We start from the raw sequence: 16,309 nt of genomic DNA, 5'->3' as shown, positions 1-16,309 counted from the left end.
CTTTTCCGCTTCATAGATAATTTTAGTAAGAAACATGAGCAATTTTGTATTTTTGCTTCTTAATAACCGATAAGTGGGCCAACTATATTTTTGTGAGCAGGGATGCTGTGCGGGCATAGGGGTCACAGCAAACTCTTGTTGGGGGTGGCCGACCCTGGAACATGTCTGATGCCCCGTGAGTGTTGGTGAGGGTCCCCTAGCCAGCGGCTCTCTTCAGGAGGCAGCATATGGGCATTGATATCTGGAGACCTCATTTTCGGCTGCAGGAAATTTTTTAGATACTGCGATTGAAAAATCACTCCAGCTGGGGATAATTAGGGAAAAAAGGAAAAGTAAAAGGGTTTGGAGTAGAGTAGAAGAGAAGGACATAAGATCACGGAGCCTGAGTGCTTGGCAGCGGGGCTTCGGGGGAGAGGGGAGCAGACGTGGGGAGGGGCCTGGCACCGGAACCAGCTCCTGCACCTGTCAACATGCCCAAGCCACATAGCTTTTAATTGGGCCACCTCTCTGGGCTGGATGTCACCCTGTGCAGAACCTTGAGAATCGAAGGTAAGGGGTGGGCAGCACTCACCTAGGGGTCACTGTAGATTTCGGTCAAGTCCACAGTGCCTTTTCTGTTCATGTGTCTTCACTTGTCCTTTATCTCAGGATCTGAGGAAGAGGAGAAAGGAACTCAGATAGAGATCCAGGAAGATATCCGACTGTGTTAAGAGAGGACAGACACAGTGACACGGGGAGCGAGGACACTTGCAGCAAAGTAAAATGACTTCACAACTATTGCTTCAGAGCTGCAGGTGTGAGAGAGCCTAAGCCTGTTTCAGAGTGCAGGAAACAAGCGGAAAGGAATGGCAAAATTTCCACTGAAAATTGAAATTTTGTTAAATAGCCTGCTACTGTTGCTTGTATCACTTGAATGAATGCAGGCATATTTCTGTGGGCATTTATAGGTTCACTCAACCCCACCAGCCCCTCTTGCCCCCATCGGGGATGGGATTTCTCAAGCACAGTGCACCTCCTGCTTCGGTGGGCCACGCTTCGGGTCCTCGCCTGGGGCCGGGCTGCTGCAAGGCACTGAGTCCCTGAGGCACGGCCTGTGATACACGACAGGAACATCTCTGCTATCGACTGAGGGCCTCCTTTTCCCCCTGCAGTGTAAGAATTCCGGTGACTGAGTTAGAAGCATGCTTCCAAGCTGTCCGTGTCCTCGGCATCCAGAAGCGGAGCCTGGAAGCTTCCGAATTTCTCCAGAATGCAGTCTACATTCACCTTCGGCAGGTGAGTGTATGTCCTTACACAAGTGGAGGAATTACTGCAGTTTTCCTGGAACTTACTCACCACTAGTCCATCTGATTTTTCTGTGCTAGGATTCAGTATGGCCTGCTAAAAAATCTGGAGTCAGATTTTGAAACCCTGATGAAGAGGATTATTTATTTTATTTCACTATATGATAATCTTTTACTTTCAAAATTCAGAATTTTTGGTTCTTTCAGGCATTTTTGGGGGGGTTGGCAAAACAAATTTGCTCTTACCGTCTTTGCGACCTGTTGCTTTGTGCCTCTCACCTGTCTTCTGTCACTTGTGAGGCAGTTCCATTTGTGACCCTGTCCGTGTTGTTCATGTTATACAACATAAAGTCTGTAAAAGTACAGTCCCTTTTACTCCGAAGACATTCCACAAATAACTCCTTAAATCTGGGTGTTGTTTTAAGAAGACAGAATCATTAGAACATGTAATTGCAGGTTGCTAGTGCAAAATCCCCAAATCAATAGTCTAGCTCAACATCTAAAATCTTTCTAATCTACCTTGGATTTGTATGGATAAGTGAAGCAATTTGCTAAGAATTGAACACCAGGGTTAGAATACAGGATGGTGTAGCTCAGCAGGTCCTCCTGAGCCAGCGCTGTGCCAGAGGGCGGGGCCGAGGGAGAGGGCGGGGCTTAGGGAAAGAGGAGGGCCAAGGAGGAGGGGGGTCCTGCCCTCCCTGAGCTGACAGTTTCATGGCAAACACCTTCACCATGTGAAGAACTTGGAGTTTCTTCTAAGAACACTAGGTTTGAAAAGAGTCATAAAAGAACGGGAGTGACAAAATCCAATTTGTCTCAAGTAGGGGAGAGCAGCTGGAAGGCCACTTGGGAGACTCGTGAGTCCAGGTGGGCAGTGTTGGTGGCTTCTACCTGAGCGGTGGGACAGTCAGTGGGACAGTCACCGGGAAAAAACGAACAGATTTTAGGCATGTTTAGATGGTAAAAAGGAAAGGATGAATGATGTCTGTGAAGGTAGGATGGAGTAAGGCCCAGGTTTCTGGGTGGATTAATGAGGTAAATGATGGTCCTGCTGTGCTCTGAGCAGGGAAAGCTGCAGAGGGAGCTTTGGGGGAACGCTGATGAGTTCAGCTGTGGATAAAGTGAAAGGCTGTTATATGTGTGGTCTGGGAGCTCAGGTGAGAGCCAGTAGCGAGTAGGGGGAGGGGAGAGAGACGTTCAAATCATTTTGTCTTGTGAGCATACAAATAATTATGAGTAATGATACACTTACGCCTCTATATTCTGGATTTAACACCCATTAACATTTTGTTATATTGACTGCAGAGGTTCCTAATATTTTTTAATAGAAATAAAATAAATAGAAACAAAATAGTGGAGTTAATAAACATCTTAGAGTTGATGTGTGTCCTTCTATGTATTTTGATACCTCATCTGTTTATAACCATAATCTATAAAAAGTTAACTAGTTTTAGCATAAGTGTTAAACAGAGGGACGTGACACACAGTTTTGGGGCTTGAAGCTGATCTTCTCGGGCAAATTATGTAGCCTCTCTGTACCTTTGTTCCATCTTCTGTGACTGCCCCCGGGCCCCTCATCACAGATGATTTCCTAGACTAGATGATGGGAGGGAGGCTGCTGAAGGGGCTAAGAAGTGGCAACTGCTAGGGACACTTAAGAGAGAGACAAAAAGAGATTAAAGTCAATAAACTCAGTACAAACAAATACTCTCAAAAGAGAAAGAATCCTGCAGTGTTTTGAGCGACTTAGCATAAGGGAAACGAAATCACGTGGACCCAAAACTCTTGAGCATGTGAGTAATGTGGGTGGGAATGTGTCATCAGAAAAGGGTTGAGAAAAGGTCTTTTGGTTTCCCTTGACGTTTCCATTAAGGATGGGGAGCAGAAGTGAAAACCCTCAGCTTCAGTGGAAGCTGCTGTTTTGTGTGAAACTGACCAAACTTTGGAGACCAGTCATCAGCGGTGCTGGCAAATGAAGAGATTTCGGGATTGGGTGGGGCACTTGCTGTGACTTCCAGGTGACCTACTGGCTGGGGGCTGTGAGGCGGGCAGTAGGTTTGCAGGGAGACCCGGGCATAATCCCTGGCTCTGAGGCTGCTGGTCTGACTAGCAGACCTGGGCACAGGCAGTCCTAATGGGGCAGCTCGGGATGTGGCCTCGGACACCTGCCGTGCTGAAGGGGAGAAGAGCGCTTCCCAGAGGGGGTGTCCCTGCGGAGAGTGGAAACGTCCTCCTGCAGGGAAGGAAGAGCCTCTGAGCAGGGTGCTGGTTGCACAGGCAAGACCACCCTGAGCACTGAGGGTTTGGGAAGCCGGAAGTCACACAGTGGCCCGAGCAGCCTTGTTCCTGAGAAACTAGAGGGAGATGAGGCTGAAAAGTCAGGCTAGGGTCAGACACTGTGGTGGGTTATGAGTGACAGAAAAGGACTGGTCAGGCAGGCACGAGAGAACCCTGTGGGTGTCCCAGCTGGAGCGTCACGCCAGAGGGTGGAGCTGAGTTATAGACTTCGCAACTTATTAGCTGTGTGACTTTGAGCAAGATCACCCCACCTCTCTATATATACCTTCATCTGTAAAATGACACAGTGACAAGCTCGTGTCATCAGAAGGCTTAGTTTAGCTCTGATCCTCTGTGTCCAGTCCTGTCAGTGCTGCCCTGCAAGTTTCTGCAGTGGCTGCTCTTACCCTGAGATGGGAGGGCATAGAGGGACTTTGTAGCGCCCGAGGGCAGGAAGGGGTTGCTTTAAAAACAGACATGTAGCCGCCTGCAGCTGTAGGCCTGCAGGCAGTTTGGTTGATGGTCCTGGAGAGGACTTTGGAGGCCTTAGCATCGTCATAAGACTTGTTTTCCCTTGGGGGCCGGAATTGCCTATGCAGATTAATGTGGAAAATTTGGGCTTCTGGCAAAGCTGTTTTCAGAAATGGTAATATACATAACATATCGTAGAAAATATAATGCTTTTATTTAATCTGTGGGACTTTGCAGCTGTTGGGAACACCTCTGTTGGCCTGGTCTCCACGGAGGACACTAGGGGTCGGCAGAGCGTGCGGGAGGGCAGGTAGCCTGCAGTGCTGCTGCGGGGTGTTCTCCCGAGTAGAGCACTCTGCTGAGTTGACTCTTCTCTGAGTTTGGTTGCCAGATGAGCAGACAGCAAATTAATGAGTTCTGGTGGGATTGTATAATGACAGAAAGAAAGAGGGACCCGTAGTTTTTCTGGACTAGAACACGCTTTTGGTTCCTGATCCAGTGTGTTCCATTACAGAATTGATGAGTTGTGTCTATTCTGGGACTTGTCGACTGAAAGAAATGTGTAGCCTGAAAGTTTAGAGTTACACTTTATTAGGCGGGAGGACTCGAGGCGGGATGACAGTCTTCAAATCTGTCTGAGGGACTGCTCCCAAGAAGTAGGGGAGGAACTAGGATTATATAGGAGCTTTACAACAAAGACCAGGGAGTTGGAACAATAAAAGATTGCTTTTTATCTAAAGAAATCCAGGCATCTCAAGTTAAAGAATTTAGTGCCTTTGTATGTATCATTTGACCTCACTGGATTCATTCTTTAGACAAGCACCTAGCTATCTAGGGCAATTATCCTGTCTTCTTATTCTCAGTCTGTTCAGAGGGCAGCATTGTGAGTGGCTGTATAGGCTGGGCTTCAGGTCTGTCCGCGCTGGGGGGTGGCGGCAGCCTTGATGACTTGGTTTCAGCATTCTTTGTTTACTGAAATGGTTGTAGTATTTTAATTCACATTGTAGTATTTTCATTCACAGACTGATTGTGGATAATCTGGAATCTTGCAAAGGAAACGAGATGGAATTACTGCAGGTACCTTCTACTTTAATAAGCCGTGTGCAAACATAAACATGGAGGAAGCATACATTTGAATTTGGTGGTGTAGGGAAGGGTTTCTGCACATTACAGGAGAACGCAAGGCAGAATATCTCTTCTTTGTTGGCAGGGATGTGGGTCAACCTGTCTTTTCTGTAGCGGTTTCTGAGAGCACTTTATGGTAATTAACAAACATTGACAAACGGTGGCACACTTTGCATTTAAGAGCTGACCTGTGCAAACGTGTATTGGACAGGTGGATTTCATAGGCAAGTGGTGAGGTGGATTGGAGAGAGGTGTAGCCCAGGCCTGGGCTCAGATTCAGGTTTAAATCGCCATTTCCTCACCAAAGGACCTTGGACTAGAGTGTAACCTCCATTAAACTGTTGGTGAATCTGTGAAATATGCATTATAATATTCGTTTCTTCCTGGGTTTGTTGTAAGTTTTAAACAGTATTATAACACACATGAAACACTTAAAAGGCACTTAGCAGTGTTTACTGTGTCCTTCCGCCCCGCTTAGCGTGTGTTACAGCCGTAAAGGTAGCATGTGCCTGTTGAGGACGTACTGGTAGCCGCTTGAATAGGTTGTGAATTCGGTGATTTCCTTTAATCCTTGAAACTCTACATGCCATGGGCAGTTATTTTCATGAACAGATGAGGAATCTTAGGGTAAAGAAGACGGTGTAATTTGCCCAAAGTCAGACCATAATTTTGGGTGCAGGGGCCTCTGTTCAGCATGGGCCCCTGGGATTTTTGCCCTCTCCGTTCAGCACCAGAGCCAGACGTGGAGTCGCCTGTCTCCCAGCCCAGAATATCCGGCAGGCAGCAACACAAACCTGGACCTGTTCTGCTTAAGCAAAAACTCCGGAGGGGAGGCAGGTACTAAAGGGATAAATGTAAAAACAGACGACTGCAAACTGTTATCAGCTCAGAGAAGGAAAGGAACACGCCTCGCCGTGCAGAGCTGGGAGCTTTCCCTTCAGGGCTGCTCTGGGGGCGTTCATTTCAGCTAAACAAACTCAGCTCCTGCACCAAGGCATGAAGGCAGGGTGCATGTAACCAGGCTGACTGTGCCTCGTTGATCATATTCATTCCTAATCCAGTGTCAGCTGTCACGGGCACTTACCTAGTAAACAGATGTCGGCCATAATCATCACGCACTTTGCTTGGTAGTTTTATTGGCCCCACTTTTGAGATGAGGTAATTGAAGCTGGGGAGTTTGCTGCATGCCCGTGATTACCTCGGAAATACCCCTACTGGTCTTTCAACCTAGACTGGTGTGGCTGTTACATCCCAGCCCTGTGAATGGCATCATGTAGCTTCTACCAAGTGGCCCAAATGACTGACATTGATTTTCTTAATCCGTAGGAAATGGTATGTGACAATAAGAGAAAAGGTGGTAAGAAATTCTTTGGAAAACTAGAACAAAATCCAATACTTCCCCAGCTGGGGTAGCGTACCCAGTGTCACTCATCCCACTCACAGCCTGGCACCTCCTCCCTCCCGACTCCGTGTTCAGAAGCCACTCTGAGCCTTCGAAGAACATTTTGCCTCGTGACACTGTTGACTAAGACCTATGACCTCTCTGTCCCTGGTTTACTCTCTCTTCAAGGCCATTTAAATTTTATGCAGGCTCCTCCACTCCGATGTAAGAAAAGACTCTTTAAACTTCTTGATGAAGCTCCTTAATGAAGATCTTGTGAAGGAAACCTAGTCAAAACCTGGGAGGTATGCACACAGTGACTGCATGCAACCTCAGCACTTTGTGAAGTTCAGAATCAGAGGGGTGGGAGACTCAGGAAAGGCTTTTTAAGGTAGAAAGGGGAAAGTGAAAGGATGCAGGCTGTGTGAGACTGAAATATCTCGGTCCCAGCCAGCAAGGCACCTGCGTTCAGGATGGTGTATGGGGAGTGCAGAGTTCTCACAAAAAAGAAGTGGTGGGATGGGAGGGAGGACAGATAGATTCTTTACTAGGGAAGGAAAAAGTGGGCTGAAAATTTCCTGGTTGAATAAGAGGACTGTGACATGATGTGCTTGCATTTTGGAGATAAGGGTTTTGTGGGGACAGGCCTAGGAGAACGCTCTCTGGCTGGGGAGTCAGCACAACAGAGAACCACAGAGAACCGGGCTAACCTCAGGGCCCCTGCTGGGGGAGGGGCTGCCCGCCATTTTGGTCCTGGGAGCTACTTCTGTCCCTTAGCTGGGGCCTCAGAGCTCCCTTCACATCCCAGTCCTGTTGATACAAGAAAACATATGTGGGGCATGGGAAGGGCTGTGTCCCAGGCTTTGGTTGAGCCCCTGGAATGTGCCCCACCAGACGTGGGTCCTTGGCTTCATGCAGGAAAGGTTTCAAAAGCAACTGTTGAGTAAAGGTAGATTTATTCACAGAGACACATTGAAAGGCAGGAGAAATTCCACGAGGTGTGGGGGTTGGGTGCTCAGATTAAAAGTAGGTACACACTCCACAGACAAAGTGTGGGCCTTCTCCGAAGAGGGAGAGAGAGTGATGACCGCGAGGTGGCGCTGTGTTGCTGGTTTTCATGGGCTTGGTTGTTTTATATGCTAATAATTAGAAGGAGCAGCCTAAGGGCAAGGGGCTGGGATTCCCAGGGATTTGGCCATTTCCCACCCTTTGACCTTTTGTGGCTAGCCTTGGGATGGCCATGGTGCCTTGGGGCGTGTTATTCACCATGTTACTATTACAACTGGTGTATAATGAAGCTCAAGATCTGCTAGAAGTAAAATCTCTTCATCCTGAGCCTCAAGGCCTACTGGGGGTTGAATCCTTCACCATTTTGATGTTAATTGCTGTGGCCTTCATTGAATGGCTGTGCTCTAGTCCCTTCCATCCTGTCTCACTGTGTTGACACAGAGAGAGCAAAGGCCGGGCCCTGCCTGTGCTCCTGCATTTAACAGGGAGAGGGGTGGGGTGGGCTGAGGATGACTCTGAGTGGTGAGAAGGATGTTTCAGATTTTCCCACGTGGGACATGGGGACGTGCCAGCAGCCACCGCAGATTTATCTCACGGGCATTATCGCTTGTGTCACTCATCTTTTTCTATTTTTCTTTCTTTTTTTTTTTTCAAGTATTTAATCTAAATTTAACATCAGGTTTTCTTAGGAAAGAAATTTCTCTTTTTCTTTTCATTGGGGCTCTTTTGGGGGGGTAGGTAATTAGGTGTATTTATCTGTTAGAGGAGGCCCTGGCGGTTGAACCCGGGACCCCGTGCACGCTAAGAACATGCTCTACCACTGAGCTCTACCACCCGCCCCATCATCTTTTACTTTTTGCTTTAGCTGCCAAGAATCTTACGGCTGAATTTCTAGTTGGCCTTTAACACTTACCCTCACTTCATGGCATTCGTTTTTATGAGTTTTCTTCCCCCTGGTTTCATTTAAGTATTGAATCTCCATTTTCTCTTCACTCTAACTTTTGTCTTTTTGTTGTTATGGTTGTTAAGCTGTGTTAAAAATTGTTTAATTTCTCTTTTAGCAGGAGGCTGAAAGTAAATAAATATGTAAACAAACTTATCACACTTAAATGTTTTATACATTCTAAGCTGTTTATTATTTACTTAAAAACCGAATTGAATACTGAAGTGATAACATTTTAAAATTATTTTTTAACATTTTATAAAATTATAGCTGATTTACAATATGATATAAGTTTCAGGTGTACAATAGTTGCACAATTTTTATTGTTATGCTCCATTTATAGTTATTGTAAAACATTGGCTATATTCCCTGTGTCGTAAGATACATCCCTGTAGCGTGTTTATGTTACATGGAGCAGTTTGTATAAGAAAGTTGGGTAATACAAAGTCTGGGGCGTGGCTCTGTCTAACCCATGTTCCCGGTCACCCTTCCTGTCAGAGCCCAGGCCCTCACTCCTTTCTGCAGGGGAGCACCTGGAGGCAGCCCTCATCAGCGCTGGCACCACCCTCTGAGTGGCAGTGACAGCAGTGACTGTGTGTGGACGTGCAAAGTGTTGTTCCAGGAGCTTTACATGCATTTCTGCATTTAATAATTAAAGCCCTCCTGTGAGGAATCATTTTAGGTTTTTAATGAATAATACATTTTATTTTGATTTTGAGAGTTCAAACTTCCAGAAAATTTACTGGAATAGTACAATAAAGGCTTAGATACAGTTCACCTAAAAGGGCACTGTTTGCCCTTTTGTGTCTGGCTTATTTTAGTATAAACTTTCAAGGTTCATCCATGTTGTAGCCTCAGTCAGTACTTTAATCTTTTGGTTTTATAATATCCTTTTTCTTTTTTTTTTTTCGTTTTTTCTCTATTTAAAAATATTTTCATTGAATTCTAGTCAGTTTATAATGTTGCGTCAGTTTATAATTTTGCATCAGTTTCTTGTGTACAGCACAACACTTCATTTATATAGGAACATACATGTATTCATTTTCATATTCTTTTTCAACATAAGTTACTATAAGTTATTAAATATATTCTCCTGTGCTATACAGTATAAACTTGCTGTTTACTCTATACATACTCAGTATCTGCAAATCTTGAACTCCCAATTTATTTCTTCCCACACCCTCTCCCCTCTGGTAACCATAGTTTGGTTTCTATGTCTTTGTGTCTGTTTCTGTTCTGTAGATAAGTTTATCTTTTCGTTTGTTTGTTTTTTTAGATTCCACATGTGAGCGATCTCATATGGTATTTTTCTTTCTCTTTCTGGCTTACTTCACTTAGAATGACATTCTCCACGTCCATTCATGTTTCTACAATGGCATTATTTTATTATTTTTTTATGGCTGAATAGTAGTCTATTGTACAAATATACTACAACCTCTTTATCCAGTCATCTGTCAGTGGACATTTAGGTTGTTTCCATGTCTTGCTATTGTAAATAGTGCTGCTCTGAATATTGGGGTGTAGGTATCTTTTTGAATTACGATTCCTTCTGGATATTTGCCCAGGAGTGGGATTGCTGGGTCATATGGGAGGTCAATGTTTTGTCTTTTGAGGAACCTCTGTACTGTTTTCCACAATGGCTCCACCAAATTGCAACCACAGTGTAGGAGAGTTCCCTATTCTCCACAGCCTCTCCAGCATTTATTGTTTGTGAACTTCTGAATGATGCCTATTCTGACTGGTGAGATGTGATATTTGATTGCAGTTTTGATTTGCATTTCTCTGATAAAGATATTGAGCATTTTTTCATGTGCCTATTGGCCATTTGTATGTCTTCATTGGAGAAAAGCTTCTTTAGGCCTTCTGCCCATTTTTGAATTGAATTGTTTGTTTTTCTTTCTTATCAAGTGTAAAAGGTGTTATATATTCTGGGAATTAAGCCCTTGTCAGTCTCATTTATTGCAACTATTTTCTCCCATTCCATAGGTTGCCTTTTAGTTTTGCTTACTGTTTCCTTTGCTGTGCAAAACCTTGTAAGTTTAATTACATCCCACTTGTATATTTTTGCTTGTATTTCTATTGCTTGAGTAGACTGCTCTAGGAGAACATTGCTGAGATGTATGTCAGATATTTTGCCTATGTTTTCTTCTAAGACGTTTATAGTGTCTTGTCTACGTGTTTAAGTCTTTAAGCCATTTTGAATTTATTTTTGTGTATGCTGTGAGGGAGTAGTCTAACTTCATTCATTTACATGCAGCTGTCCAGTTATCCCTACACCATTTGCTGAAGAGGCTGTCTTTACTCCATTGTATGTTCTCACCTCCTTTGTCAAAGATTCAATGACCAAAAGTTTGTGGGCCTATTCTTGGTAATTTTGTTTATCCGTTCATTGATGGATGGATATTGTTTGTAACCTTTGTCTACTCTGAATGATACTGCCATGAATATTGATGTGCAAGTTTTTGTGACAATATGTTTTCATTCTGTTGGCTGTAGAGTTGGCCCGCCATATCTGTAATTTCCACTTCATCGATCCAGATGGCTGATTGTAAAGGGACTCGAACATCCTTGGATTATGGTATCCAGGGTGGGGGGTTCCTGAAACCAACCCCCCGAGGATACTGAGGGATGACTCTACATGTAGGAGTGGAATTGCTGAGCCATATAACTCTAACCTTTTGAGGAAACACCAGACTTCTCCAAAGAAGCTGCACCATTGTCCCTTTCCACTGGCCGCAAATGAGGTATCTCTGCCTCCTCAACGACACTTGTTATTGTCCATGTTTTGATTAAAACCGTCCTAGTGGGTGTAAAATGAGAACTCATTTTGATTTTGATTTGGCTAGTGATGCTGAGCTTCTTTTCATGTGCTTATCGGCCATTTGTGTATTTATTTAAATCCTTGGCAAATTTAAACATTGGGTCGATTTTCTTTGTATTGTTCAGTTGTAAGCATTTTTTATATATCCTGAATACTAGTCTCTTCTTAGATACATGCTTTGCAAAATTTTTCTCCTATTCTGCAGATTGTCCTTTCACTTTAGCTTTTTTTAAGCATTAAAACAATTTCTTTACAGGGGAGGTAATTAGATGTATTGATTTATTTTATTTTTCTTGCTAAGCATGCACTCTGTCACTTGATATACCCCCTTCCCCTGTCATTTCACTTTCTTGATGATGTAATTTGTAACAAAAAGGTTTTAACTTTCATGAAGTCCAGTTTATCTGCTTTTTTCTTCTATCACTTGTGCTCTTCGTATTGTATCTAGGAAACCAAAGCCTATCCTATGACCACAAAGATTTATACTGTGTCTTCTTTTAGAAAGTTTATAGGATTAGTTTTTACGTTTCTGTCTGTGATCAATTTTGAAATAATTTTTATTTATTTAAAATATGGGGGTCCAGATTCCAGATTCATTCTTTTGCCTGCAGATACTCAGCACTCCCTGCACCATTTGTTGAATAGACTATTCTTTCAATGGAGTGTTGTTGACACCCTTGTGGAAAACTGACTGTAAATGTAAGTTTTTCCCCCTGGGTTTTTATTATGTCTCATAGATTTATTTACCCAAACTTATGCCAGTACCATTCTGACTTAGTACTATAGCTTTAGTACCCTTTAAAGTGAGTCCTCCAACTTTTCTCTGCTTTTTCAAGATTGTTTTGGCTGACCTGGGCCCCTTGCACTTCCATATGAATTTTGGGATCACTTTTTCAATTTTTGCAAAGAAGTCAGCTGGAATATTGATAAGGATTCCACTGAATATGTAACTCACTTTGGGGAGTCTTAACATTTTTAACAATATTGTCTACCATTCCATGAAAATGGGATGTGTTCCATATATGTAGATCTTTTAAGTATTATTTTGATGATACATCAAAATATTCAATGTACAAATCTTGTAAATTTTTGTTAAATGTATCTCTCATTTTATTTTTAATGCTGTTGTAAATGGAAAGGCTGAGCTTCTTGAGGGTAGGACTATATATTAATTTGTTTATTTCTAGGATTTCTACACAGCAAATACTCTAGGTTTATATTTGCTACATAAATCTATCCACAACTCTTCCCACCCCCATGTTATAAGAAACCAAGACCCAGGTTAAGCTACCTGAACACCTATGAGGAAGTGAGAAATGAGACCCTTGGGTGGGGCTTTGTGAAGATGATACTGAGAGCTTATTTAGGATGGCTTCATCTTAAATTCCTTTAAACAACACTTTTGGTGTAGTCAGATACATTAAGATCATGCCCTTTTGATGTGCAGAGGAGCTAAGACTATCATTTTCAAATAATTTCTAGTGAGAGTGTTGTACTTGAAATCAAATTTGCATCAATCTTTGAAGATATATGTTTCAGGAATTTTGACTAAAGAACACCTGTCTTTATTCATTAATGACAACTAAATTCTCAAGCAACATGTAAGAGTTTGAGCAAACTGCCCCAGCCCCGTAGTGCTGGTTGGCTGCAGCTGTAACTGGAGTCAGTGCTTACCTCTCCCAGCACGCTTGGGCTGATCTGCTCAAAGGTGTTCGTCCAAATGTTTGTCTGTAGTCTGTTGGACAAAGCCATAAAACATTGAGTTAAGATTGCTGGAATGCAATATATTCCTATTAATATTAAGTAAGCACATATTGAGTGCTTACTGTATGTTGGGAATTGTCCCTCAGCCTCACATGTATATTATTTCACTTAAAACTTCATATATTTCCTTGTTATTCTCACTTTACAGATAAGGAGACTGAGAATTAGGTCTTCTGTATTTTGGATGGAGCTCATTATCAATGACAGGAAGTTGTAAGGAAAAAGATATTGATTCATCCTGAGAAAATATTTTTCTGACCGTCAGCAGTGAAGAGGGTGAACACTGAAGAAGGTGATCATTGTTTGAGTGAGACGAGCCCCGGATTGTACGGAGTCAGCATCCCTGTCCTGGACACGGCACGTGTAGATCTGTGTGGTGGGTGAGGCGGCGAGGCCGCGCAGGGAACGCGGATGCCGGGCCATTGGGCTGTGCTCAGGCCTGGTGGGGCTTTCTCCTAAGGGCAGTGGACCGTCATTGACAGATCTTAAGTAGGGGAGTGGGGTGCTCTCGTAGATCACTTTTGTCTTGTAGAATGCTTAGAAACATTTAGAAGGCTCTGCAGGAGGTGATGTGATGAGTCAGATTAGGGTGGCTGCCAGGTGTAGGAGTGTAGAATTTTCAAGTGGTTTTCAGTCCCAGTTTTGTGGCTGAGTAGCTGTGTCACTTTGGATGATGCACTCAAGGAAGTAAACAATTTATCTAATCAATTGAAGAAGTGATGTACCGACCTCCCAGGACTGCTGTGGCGATCCAGTGAGATAACGTGTGCACAGTGTGCAGCGTGGTCCCCAGCACACAGTCAGTGCTGAGTGAGTGCCAGTGAGTACCTGGTAGGTCAGGTGTGGGTGGTGGGACTCGGTGACTGAGGAAATCTGGGCCCTGAAGGTGGGGTCCAGTCACATCTGTGAGTGATGGGCCTGAGCTGGGAGAGGCAGGGAGACCTTGCCCCCCGACCAGGGGCCCTGGGTAGGACGGCTATGGGAGGAGCACCGTGAAGTCAGCTCTTTGCAGGTGGAGCTCGAGTTGCCTTTGAGACATCTAAGTGCATTGTCATGAGCTCAAAGAGGAGGTCTGGGCCCGGGCTGTGAATTTTCCTATAATCTTAATCCCTGAGGACGCCGAGGTATTGATCATTGAACGTGAAGACATACTTTACAGGACAAGTGAATAGTATTATCATCTCTGTCATCAAAGCTCACATCTCTTTATTCATCACAAGTTTGCTATTGGGTACTTACAGAGCTCACTTCACCGCCTTCCCCTGGGCTCAGGCTCCACAGTAAAGAGCTGGTGAGCCTCCCTCTTTTCCAGAAGAAGACACATTTAGCTGGTAGAATTCTGTACCTCGCCAGACTTAGAATTTTAGTTTGTTTTTTTAATTCTATTTTCTGTTAGCCATCTCCTGACAGGAGAGACGTTTTACCTCATGGGCATATTTCAATTAGCTGTTACTGAGAATTGCTGATCTGATCCATAGTGTAAGTATTATATTAACCTTGTAGAGTATTTATCATTTTTCTGTCTTTGCCCTTTAATTTTGTATGCCCCTTGAAGTCTCTATCCTATTTGGGGCCTTATTTTTTTTAATTAAAAAATGTCTATTTGCAGTTAAGAAAACAAAAGAAAAGAAAAAATACACATGATAGCTAAACTTAGAAAATATCTAGTGTGTTTTCTGTCTCGGCAACGGAGGGTTCTAGAAACTCGTGAAAACCTTCATTACACAAGTTTCTTAAAATGCTGATTAAGAAATAAAACCTTCTTTCTTCATCTTTCAAGCTGCACAGCTAATTGTGAAGAAAGTGAGGGGAAATCCTCAGAAGCCAAGACAAACCAGAAAGCAGGGATTCTGGGTGATACACGAGCCTTAGAAGCCCTGGGGTGCCTGTTGGCTCCTGTACTGAGTTTCAGTTGCCTTGACAGGAGGGTAGGAGGTGAACCCGAGTCCTCTCACACTGGGAGTTGGATGACTGATCATATGTAAGGCCAAGCCCATCCCGAGAAGCATGGTTTACAAAAGGGTTAACTATGAAAAAAAATTCCTCAAGGTAAGACAGTAAGGAAAGTCAATTTTTTTGGAAGAGGGGAAAAATAACAAATCCAATGTAAGGATATAGTTTAAAGCTCTTCTGGCATGAGAGTAACCACAAACTCCTGGCAGAGAATCACAGCTACTCCTGGAATGAGAAGCTGTGGTTTGAATGAATCAGTGAGCAGCCATTCCGAAAAAGGCCTCCAGAGTCTTGAGGATCAAGATACTTGACTGCAAACACCTGTCTTCCAAGGTCTCAATCAAATAACCAGAAAGGTTTTAAAGGAAAGAAGCCATAATCATAGTTCTATTTCTTAACATTACTGTATGCTAGGAATTCAGAGGTGACTATGGAGTCACCTCTTTTATGGACCTCACTTTCTGTTTGGGGAGACAAACTGACATAGTTGGGGAGCTTGGTGGAGGGAGTTGTTAGTCTGTTGCAATTAGCTAGGAAAGGAGATTAAGAAATCAGTGAAGAGTGGGTGAACTTTTTAGCTGAGGAGAGTCTTGTTCAGTTGGCTTTTAATTGCAGGCTCGATGAGTTTTCACTGGAGGGAATAGAACTTATGGAGGATGGACTTAGCTCAGGCCTCTTTAGAATGGACAAGTGAACCTGGAGAAAGACAGTCAAATCTGTGCAGACATTAAAGTTCACTTGAACGTGCTCCATCCCTGAGCCAAAGATAGGACAAATATGCAGCACTTCTTAAGGACAGAGGAGTGGTTTTTAAGGTTCTCCAAGAATGAAGCCCAGGGAACCGAGATGGCCAGTTGTCAAACTGTGACTTTGCTCTTTGGACGGTGTACCCACCAAGGGTATTGGCCTTTTATACATTTCCATTTCTCTTTAATACATGTCAGGTGATGAGGACGTGGGCACAAGTGTTTGACATCTTGTCGAGGCGACTTTGGGTACCTGCCTAGAAACGCGGGCACGGCTACAGCTGCGTCACACATGTTGCCGCCCATCCCGCTGCCCGTCTCCGTGATCACGGCAGAGTGGTTCCTTGTTGACCTGTCCATCTCCTCTGTGACATCATAACCCATGAAAAGACCGGAGAGTATTAACTTGGCTTTGTTAAAGTCAAAGGAACAGATCTAATATGGAGTCAGATTTGTTCTTTCCTATTTCAGTATTGCCATGGAGAAGACAGTTTGGGCAGCTTTTTGTAGGGTCCTCGAGGATTTCTCTCTCAGCCT

The 16,309-nt window shown here is 43.7% G+C and overlaps 1 long non-coding RNA gene across 3 annotated transcripts in view; it reads left to right on the top strand.

Annotated features, from left to right (window-relative positions):
- LOC141578904 (uncharacterized) overlaps nucleotides 1–16,309 on the top strand; it is a 112,204-nt gene that overhangs the window by 32,238 nt on the left and 63,657 nt on the right. For all 3 annotated transcript variants that reach the window (XR_012509777.1, XR_012509776.1, XR_012509774.1), the window contains exon 2: nucleotides 1,152–1,275. This is a non-coding gene — a long non-coding RNA (uncharacterized LOC141578904). The remainder of the gene's footprint in view (nucleotides 1–1,151; nucleotides 1,276–16,309) is intronic.

Source organism: Camelus bactrianus, chromosome 1, assembly GCF_048773025.1.
Source record: "Camelus bactrianus isolate YW-2024 breed Bactrian camel chromosome 1, ASM4877302v1, whole genome shotgun sequence".
Taxonomy (NCBI): Eukaryota; Metazoa; Chordata; class Mammalia; order Artiodactyla; family Camelidae; genus Camelus; species Camelus bactrianus.
This window is presented reverse-complemented; position numbering and strand designations above follow the sequence as displayed.